The 10601-nt window shown below is 35.7% G+C and overlaps 1 long non-coding RNA gene across 1 annotated transcript; it reads left to right on the forward strand.

Moving 5' to 3' along the window:
• On the forward strand, positions 1867-3774 carry LOC108662558. Its single transcript, XR_001928442.1, has 3 exons — positions 1867-1901; positions 2172-2245; positions 3503-3774. It is a non-coding gene; the product is annotated as an uncharacterized LOC108662558 (long non-coding RNA).

Below are 10601 nucleotides of genomic sequence, written 5' to 3' on the forward strand. Positions count from 1 at the left end.
CCACCACATCGTGCACATAGCCGGACATCCCATCTCACCCAGCTCATGTGCATCCCACCACATCGTGCACATAGCCGGACAGTGTCACCATCCATCTCCCTCACCACCGTCATCACCGGCAAGTGCACACTCACCCCGCACATGCACGGTTGCATTTGTCACACAATGGTACTATTTATGATATAATATATATATATATCAACATTATACAAAAACATATGGATTCATCCTTTTACACATTTCACATTTCACAACATCAAACATTTATCAAGGGCTTATTCCCAGGAAATTTTAAAGCAAAAACCGATAAAATTCCCTAAAGATTCATTGAAACACGTAAACATTTCCCCAAAACATTTTGAAATGCAAGTTCACTCACCTGACAAAACTAACACCGACAAGGTTTTAATCTAGGTAGTCCGAAATACCATTAAACCTATTTTATTAATAAACCATAACAACCTTAATTAAGTCATAAATTTAAATCTAATAATTCTAATACATTTACATTAGGTAATCTACCTTCTAACCGAACATTTAGTCTAAATTTCTAGTCTAATTCTCAAACCCATCATATCAACTATTTCCAAATGTAAAGATTCTTTACCTTGGTGAGGTCGAAGGCATCAAAATCAACGAAAAACCTAATCTTTCCAAGAAAATAATTTGAAGAAATTAGGAAATAAATATGAAAATATAACCATAGATTCAAAAATTCCAAAAGTTGGAAATATATACCTTTCAACCTTGAAAATGAAGATTTGAAGCCATAAATCCAAGTGTTGTTGAAAGTGAAGTAGAAATAGAAAATAAAGGCAAAAAAGAGAGATTTTTTCTTTCTCTCTCCTTAGGTTTGGAAGTGCTGGAAATTAGGGTTAAAAGTTGCAACTTTGGTGCACAAGGAGTTGGGAGAAGAAAGAAGTAAGAAGAGAAAGGAAATGAAAAGAAAACAAGGAAAGAAAATGAAAAAAAATTAACTTTCCATGAGAGAATGAGAGAATGGCGTTGGAAGCTTCAAGAATGAAGAAGAAAAATCTTGCTAGAGGAGATAAGGACGATTTTTGGCTGATAAAGATGAGAGTCAAAGCTTCCAAAGGAAGCTTTAACCAAACTTTGTGCAAAATTATCATTTTTCCCTCCAAGTTTCTTCTCTTTTTCATTTAGTCTTCCCATGTGAGACCTCAACCCCTATAGGCTCATAACTACGCATAGTCGCAATAACACTAGCTAGGAGTAGTTTCGTCATTTCCCCTAAAAAGCTCTTAGAAGAAGGTTTTATGATATTTTAAGGTCTAAATAGGCATAAGACCAAATAAATAATGTGTAATGATGAAAACACGAAGAAAACTAGAAGTTTCGATAATTTTCACAATATGGGCAAAATGGTCATTTTGCACACCAAGTCAAAATTTTAAGTTTTCGTAAACCCGAGTAGTTTAGATCATTTTGGACCTTGTCCCAGTGTCAAAAGAATAAAAAAATTGCACAAAGGATTCGAGAAGAATAAGTTAACTTGCTAAAGGGCATTTTCGTAATTTCAAGGGGAGTTGGATAAGTATGAGCTATAAATATCTTTCTTCCAGCAACTTCCTCATTCTTCAGTAGCTTTTCTTCTTCTTCTTCCTTCTTCCCTCTTATGTTTCTTCATCCTCCATGGGAGTCCTCTTCAAGCTTCCATAACTTTCTCTCTCTAGCTTCAATTTTCATGCCTCAGTGCACCTTTTCATGAAATCCTTGTTCTCTTTCACTCTCTCACTTTAAAATCCTTGAAAAATACCACTTTCATACTTTCTATCACTAGCTAGGTGTTTGGAGAGAGAAAGAGAGAGAAAGAGAGAGAAAGCTCCCATAATAGCTTGAAAATTTTATTGGAAAGAATTTCAAAGTTTCAAGCTACCAAGGTGAGTAGGGGGTGTCAATTTTAAAAATTTTCATAAATATGTACCTATAAGTATGATTTATTTTAATTACAAAAATTATGGATAACATGTGTTGGTAGATATTTTAGGGAATTGTGAATGTTTGTAGTTGAGGTTATCCACTCATTTTAGAGTGATTAGGGTAGTGAAAATAGATAGTCATTTAAATGGCAATTGGAAGCTAGCTAAGAGAAAGCTTTAGACTTTATAAGCATGTGAATTGACAAATTGGTGATGCTAATGTGATGATAGGTTCCAACGAAGCCCCATCATCCCATTTGGACAATTAGGGAAGTTAAGATTGGCTAAAGGCTCAAATAATACCGGTGAGTGGACTTGTATTTCAAAATTTGTTTTGGGAATGTGAATGTAATTGTACAAACATTTGAAAGGTTTTATCCAGCTTTTCTTTAAAAATGTACCTTGGGAACAAGCCTTTGGTGAAGTGTTTTTATCTTGTGAAAATGTGCTATATAAATGGTTTATGTGTTATCACAATATGATGATATGCATAATATGCATTGGGTGTTTCTTTCATATGTTGATGTGGACCCGGCTATGTGTGAGTAAGAGTGCACATACGTCGATGATGACCTGGCTATGTGCGAGTAGGAATGCGCATAAGCTGATGATGACCCAACTATGTGCGAGTAGGAGTGCGCATAAGCCAATGCTAACCTAGCCATGTGCTAGTGGGGAGTGCACATGAGCTGATGACGATGGGAGAGTGTGCATGATGATGGATATATATATATACATATATAGATATGTGTGTCATGGAAAGTTCATGAATATGTATATGGTCGAAATGCATGTGAAATTTGACGTGTTAAGCTTTGGGAATTTATATATGCTTCATGTTGCATTTGTCATGTGAACAAGGTGGCCTTTTCTTGAGGAAATGGGGAATTTTTGCTGGTGCCCTATTTCTCATTGTACCGAGATTCATTCTCGCTGCAGCAAGAAACTCTTGGGTTTTCGAGGGTTTCACTAGACATGGTTCTCGCTGCAGCGAGAAAGTTTGTGTTTTATGGCTTGAATCTTGCTGCAGCGAGAAAGTTTGTGTTTTATGGCTTGAATCTTGCTACAGCGAAAAACTTTCTGTTTCGCTTAGTATCTTGATCGATTACTGCGCTATTTTCTGCTTCTTTGGTACCATAGTTGAGCATGGACTTTCAACATTAAGGAATAAACAAATTAAGTTTAAAATGAGGGGTTTGGTGAGAAACCCTCGGTCAGCTAAGAAACCCTCGACCAGTTGATAATTTAAGTCAAATGTCGCTGTAGTGAGAATGCCTTTCCACTGCAGCGAGGACTTGTTGTCTACTTGACTTGAATTGCCTGAAAGTTATTAAAGTTATTAAAGTTTTTATTCTTCAAATATTTTGTTGAGCATGGACCCTTTACATTAAGTGATTTAATCAACTGGGGTTTTCCTAAGGGGTTTTGATAAGCACTAAATTTAATTGCATTGTTTTGAAATAAGTGCATCATGATTTTTAAATCCTTCTTTACTGTTGCTTGTTCCCTTCCTTGTTCACTCACTGGGTTTATACTCATCGTTTTAAACTTCATGTTTTCAGATCACGAGGTAGCTGATAACTAGGTCGAAGTGTCTTCATATATTCGACCCTTGGTAGGTGTCTTGGCATTCAGTAGCTATACATTCGTCTGAGTCTCTTCGCTGGAAGTCGAGTACTCTTTTGTTATGTATTGACAGACTCAATGTAAATTATTAAGACATATGTTTAGACAACACATGTATATTAGTTAGTAATGCCATTATAAGTAGGCAATGAATAGCATTAACTGGATTCTAAATTATGAAATGTGACTTTAGTAATTTGATGGAATAATGAGCAGGATAATATAGCTAGGCTTGTTTGGGCTTAGTAAGCTATGTCCATTGAGCCCTCGCATCGGTCATGGCCCGGGATTTGGGTCGTGACATCCCAACACTCATTTAACTCCAATTTTCTTCTATTATCTTCTTCTACACATATACAAATAAAGTATAAAGTTTGTACGTCAACGCGATGTCCCCATAATATTTAAAATATTTATTGACCCGCGCTATTTTTACTTAATAAAGACACGCGACTTCATTAACGTCATTTTTCTCTGAAATTTTCTCATTCCTCTTCTCCCCCACTTAGATTGACCATATACTCCTCTTTCATGGAAAATTTCGACACTAAATAAATATTAATATTTAAAAATTATTTTATTAATAAAATATTATTTTATTCCAAAAATTTTCTCTTGTCTCCTTGATACCCAAAATACCTTATTATGCCTCAATTCACTTCCGAATCACTTTTTATCTCGCAAATTCTTCTTCGATAAAAATATTATTATTTTATTATTATTTCCTCGCATGTAAAATATTTTATCTCAAACTATTCTTTTCATCTTTCATCACTTCTAAACATTATAATTAATCTCACTTGGCATTCGATAAGCTTTATTAGTGACCATACAAAGTACGGGGCATTACAATCTCCCTCACTCAAATAAAATTCATCCTCGAATTTTTCTCAATGTCGGGTTGTTAATCTCCCTCAATGATCTTATATCTATTATCATCTTTGAGTTAAAATGACGGTACCCTTCTCAATTATTCTTTCTTATCACTAAGATCCCAAGTATGCCTTTAATTCTATCACTAACCTCAAACATATCTTTATTTCGATTCTTGTCAAACCTCTAGTCATTCATTCACCTCATTTACCTCCAGTTCGACTAGAATGCTTCACTTATGTCTGTTATCATCCTTTAAAATCAAATCGATGGTAGCCTTCACGATCATTATTTCTTATTTTAAGACGTTAAGTATGTCGTTATCCCCATCATTAAATTTGAACCATAACTCCATCTTAATCATACCGATTTCAATCACATTTTATACTTACATATGTATACCAATCACCATCTTATTACTTCATTCCTTGTCAAACTTCTCAACATTCATTCATTCATCCTATCTTCATACATTATTATGTAGCTTACAGCATCATTAACATGCTATATTCATTCCTGTACGTATTCTCAACGTTGAGGGAGGTTAATGGCTTCAATTATTCCCACATACTCATGTTTACCTTCAATTTCTGCAACTTCAATCTTCTTAATCGTATTAGTCCATCTTGTATGGCTTAACCTCGTTATAGATTACATTTCCTTCGTATCATTTCTTTGACTATTTCTCCAAAATTTCGTATATTAACATAGCTCAACTTCTGATGGGATATTTTATCATTGTACTATCTATACAACTCATCAATTATTGAGTTCAAATCTCAAATTACTTAGAACAATTCCTCACCTTAATTGGTCAAGTCATCAATTTCACATATACGTATGTACATGCATTTCCAAATGTCAACATTCCTTGTTACACATAAGGATCCATGTGTTCTTGTGCCTTGGACTACATCTCCCTTTATTCATCCTTATCCCTATCCAAGATTTAATATAGTAATCCTCATAGTGCATGTCAACATTCTTGTTATGCCTATGCATAACTTCATATTGTTTATATCATTTCCCATTTATATGCTTGAGTTTCATCGTACTATATATATCCTTACATCACAATGTCATTAATCACATCTCACTTGCTAAATGTCATTTGCATTAAATTGCAATCCGGTATTCGTATATGCTTTATAATCTCATTGATCTTTCAAAGGTTTATCTTTATTGGATCATTGCATCTTATGCACTACCACAATCCCTAAAAGTCATCCTTATTTCTCAATTATTCTTCATACCTCTAACATATAGATATTATATCCTTGTTGCATTTCGACTTTAATGAGTTACCTAAAACTTAGACTCATTCGAATCATGCATGCCTCAAGCATTTCCGAATTCAAATTTCCATACTACATTAGGAAGTTTTTTTTTTTAATTATCCAACCTAATTATCAAGGTTACCTTCAACCATCCTTTGTGCTATTCTCTTATACTGATATAACATCATTCTACCTTAGGCCATCTACAATACGTACTTGAAATTGGAAGACTTAAAACAAGGTTTTTCTCAAGCATTTCTCAATATCAATGTGAGTATCATTTTCAGTTTACGGCTTCCCCTTTTGTAACCACATAACTTAATACTTGTTTTCACAAGATCCATAGCAGAACTCTTCTCAAGCATTTCCTTGGGGATACCTATCTTAAAGTTATGTCTCACTACATATGATCACATAACCCATGGTTTAGCCATTAGGTTCCTTAGCAAGTTTCAAAATCACACGTATTATACTGGTCGCGTATGATTGGTAATTGCTTCTCGAGGATATTTATGCACTCCTAAAACACCTAGTCACTTATTTGCTCTTTAACATCCCGAGCATATCATTCTAAAGACACACACTTATTCTCCAATATACATATATGCATACTCATACATTCAATCCCCAATTCATCTTCATAGGTTTTTAGTGTCCACACAATTGGCCTTGTGTTGTTACTAACCATTTTCATTTAGCTAAGTCAAGAGAAGAATTGTAAATTCTCATAACGATATTTTGGATAAACCCATTTGCTATACCACCCTTGTAATCCTTCATTCACACTTTCATCACTTGGTATTGACATTCCTTACCCATATCTCATATATTCATTTAACTCTTCACTCACTTTTTCCTTAGCCTTGAACAAGGCTTAATTTCTCGTCTCTTTTATTTCTTAGGGTTTGACTTTGGTCAACATATTATTCATCATCATACTTCACATGGTATCTTATCTCAATGTAGCCATCTCAAGAATCTTTCAACTTCTCTTTTAATTATATGCTCATATACAAGGCAATAAAGAAACTTTTCAATTCATTCATGTAAACATTCTCCGGAGCATTTAAAACTCCCAAATAACTAAGCTCAATGATAAATAACCATAATTCAGCTTGTAAGTTCATTATCATGCCACTCCCATCTTGTTCATGCACCCTAGACATGAGGTATTCATAACGTTGCGGTGCTGGATAGTCAGTGCTGCAGCATCACGGTTGTTGGATATGGGATAGTTTCAACGCTGTAGCGCTAAAGAGTTAGTGCTGTAGCACTATGGCTGTTGGAAATTTCTTCCACGAATAAGTTCTTCCATCTTTAAAGTTACTACAGGGATCATGCTCAACCATTTGGCTTTCCTCCAAAATTATCCCATTATTTTCATGACCATGCGTATCTTCTCTTTCGCTTATCGTATGCACTAAGCTGAGTCGATATTTTCAAACTCATTTTATCCTTTAACACTTATCTTCAACCAATAAGTCCTACCTTAGGATAGTCTAGCCTTATTGTACAACAAATTTTTAATATATAATATCGCACAAAAAATTATTCACCATTAATTACATTCCATAATTCCTTAACATTCATAATTTTTATTAAATCAAAGATTCACCTTTTCCCAAGTTCCATAATCTGCCTCCCTTAGTCTATATTTGTGCCAAATTATCATCTTATAATGTCATGGTATCATTTTGTAGTTCACTCCATACTTAAACTTTTACAATCCTGGACTTAACCACATCATCCATTCTAAATGTCACCTATAGCCTCATTGATTTTTCCCATATACTTCTGAATTGTAACTACAACTCGGATTTCAAATTTCACCTTTCCACGATTAATTGGTATTCATTCGTCAGGTCTCGTAGTTGTTTGTGCCATTAATGACTTTCTACGTCGATCCTTAATAATTATCCACGGTAAATATCCTTCCTCAATAATTATATTGCTAGTCTATCTTTGTCATACGAAAGATTTCCATACTCATCTAGTCATTTAAATGGCTACTTTATAATCCATTCGAGTCATACAAATAAAGGCTAACTCTTAACTCCTTTTTACAGTTAACTACTACTATTTCCCTTACACCGCATCTACCTAAACTTAAAGTGACACGAACTTCAACGAAAATATTAAATGTCTTTAGGATCCTCGTCACCTTGATCTAAGCACATCGATGGATCCTCTTTTGGGTCCTCCTTTTCCTCCTAAGATTTTCTCATCTTATCCTCAATCCAAGCTTGCTGCATTCTCATGCATTCCTCCTTACTCACAGGGGCAGCACCTATTCCACAATCAGGAGGAAAATGTCGAACAGCAGATACTTTTATGGGATGAATATTTCCCTTTGCAATTGCCTCTTTCACCTTTTCCTTAAACCTTTCCTTAAACCTTTGCAAAAGGAAATTACTTACAGCTTCCTGAATGTCAGTGCTGTCCTCACTTTCAAGGCTTTCACTACTCTCAAAACTTTCTTTATTAAGAAACCATTCTTCCAATTCCAGTGGAATCCAATTAATAGGAATCTGGAATAGGCCACTCCTCGGACTACCTAGATCAAGGCGCCATTGGCTCCTAGCAGTGGAATCTAATGATCCTTCGCTAGCACTATGATGGGTGTCAGGACTACTGTCTCTTCTAAACATGGCGCATACAACACGCGCACCTTCAAACCTATACATAGCCAAGCATTGATTACCTATCCATTTATACATTATAAGACTAGGTAGATTTCTAATGAAGTAGGGGTCCATGTAGCCTCCCGTCCTTGACTTGCGTTGTGCACCCACAATCCAAGGACAAGACTCTACACGGACTCCAACAACTTCGTGACAGACACAAGAATGCCTAAAAATCAAGTAAACCTAGAGCTCTGATACCACCTTTGTTACAACCCAATTTTCGAGCCATGACCGGCACAAGAGCCCAATGGGCTCAGCCTACTAAGCCCAAGCAAGCCTCTTTGTATAATCTTATATAGTAATTCATATACCTTTAAAATCCAAAATGCAAAATGTTCAAATATAATCCCTTTGAAAAAAATTCATAAAACCCAATTATGCATTCATGATGGCATCATCTACCATAATATACATATATAGCTTGACCAATGAATCTTAGTATTTCACCTAAAGTATTCATATACACATAATTAGGCCTTGACCGTCAGCGGAGTGACTTTGGTCACAGTTGCTAACATTCAATGTCATGGTAAACCTACTAAGCATTGGATAGGGAGGAGCACCTTATCTTAGGATCCAATCACCTTTAACTTAGGAAACCTAAAACATGAATTTTAAAAACGTGAGTACAAACTCAATGAGTGAACATAGGAAGGGAACAAGCAATGACAAGGAATGGTTTAGAAAACATAATGCCCTTATTTGAAAACAATGCTATTTAGTTCAAGTTCTTATTAAAATCCCTCCATTAAACCCTTGGTTGTAAAATCATTTAATGATGAAGGAATTGTATTCAGCATGAAATTGAAAAGAAGGGAAATTTTCAGCAATTATCCAAGTAAGGCAATATAAACAGAATGTTTCTTGTTGCAATAAAATCAATTTGCAAATAAACGGTAAATTTTCAAGAAAGCTCATGTGCATCCCACCACATCGTGCACATAGCTAGACATCTCATCTCACCCAGCTCATGTGCATCCCACCACATCGTGCAGATAGCCGGACATCCTATCTCACCCAGCTCATGTGCATCCCACCACATCGTGCATAAAGCCGGACAGTATCTGTCATGACCCAAAACTCCCCATCGGGCCCGTGAAAACCGTCACGACGTCCCGATAGGCACTCATTATCCTGAATGCCGATCGAAACTCCGCAAGGCTTAGCATCAACTTCCGCATCTCCCCGGTAAGCGACAATTATTAAATCTCGCATTTCAAGAAATCATAAGTCTTTTCCAAATCAAAATAATAAAATATTATTTTCTGGCTCACAGGGGCATTTTCGTCATTTTTCTTCGAAAACATTAAAACCTGCCAAAAACATGGTGTAAAAGCTAAATATGTTCATACATACTTTAAATCGAATAACTAAAGTATAAAATTACTTTTTCAATGACACGTGGATCCCTAACTAACCAATAAGATCCGAGTCTGTGAACCTACAATTTTGTCAATGCAAGGTTAACTGAAGTCCTTGATGCAATCGGCTATCTACCGGCTATCCCAAGCCTGAAATGTGGGGAATTGAGGGTGGTGAGATTATAAAATCCCAGTGAATAAACAATTACCATCAAAAGCATCTAAAGCCGAGTAGGTGGAGACAATATAAAAAAAACGTTATATTTCAATAATGTTCATAACGCAAAATTCGTTTTGATCTATACCAAGCAATTTCTTTTCATCAAAATTTCCCTTGCTTATGAGTTTTTTAAACTTGGCCCATGCCAGAATCATTCTCGCGGGTACCTTCGTTAAGGTATCCCATTGAGACCGCCAAGGCTGTTCAATGACCCATACCCATAAACATGTTTTCACATCTAACACACAGCCGTTCCTTGGCGTTAGCTGAGTCTCACTCTCACGTGGTGGCCTGAACGTGAGGTGCACTCAAATCATACCTCAGGAGATACTTCACCCAACATCTCCCCTCGGAGGTAAGTATATAATTGAGTTACCATGCCCCTCTCATAGGTAGTCTACGAAAACCCCTACCACTGCAATGACCGTTTAATATACCACCAGACCTATAAAAATTTCAGTAGCATAATATGGCGAATAAAATGTAATCCAGTCTACCGAGACCAATCCAAAACTATTCATATATTTCATGCCAACCCCAAAAATTTAGCCATCATGCTACCATAGTGTCATAAGCCACAATTTCAATAACATATAAAATCATAAATTTCAACACAGTCT

This window comes from Theobroma cacao, chromosome 6 (genome assembly GCF_000208745.1).
Source record: "Theobroma cacao cultivar B97-61/B2 chromosome 6, Criollo_cocoa_genome_V2, whole genome shotgun sequence".
In the NCBI taxonomy this organism is placed as follows: domain Eukaryota; kingdom Viridiplantae; phylum Streptophyta; class Magnoliopsida; order Malvales; family Malvaceae; genus Theobroma; species Theobroma cacao.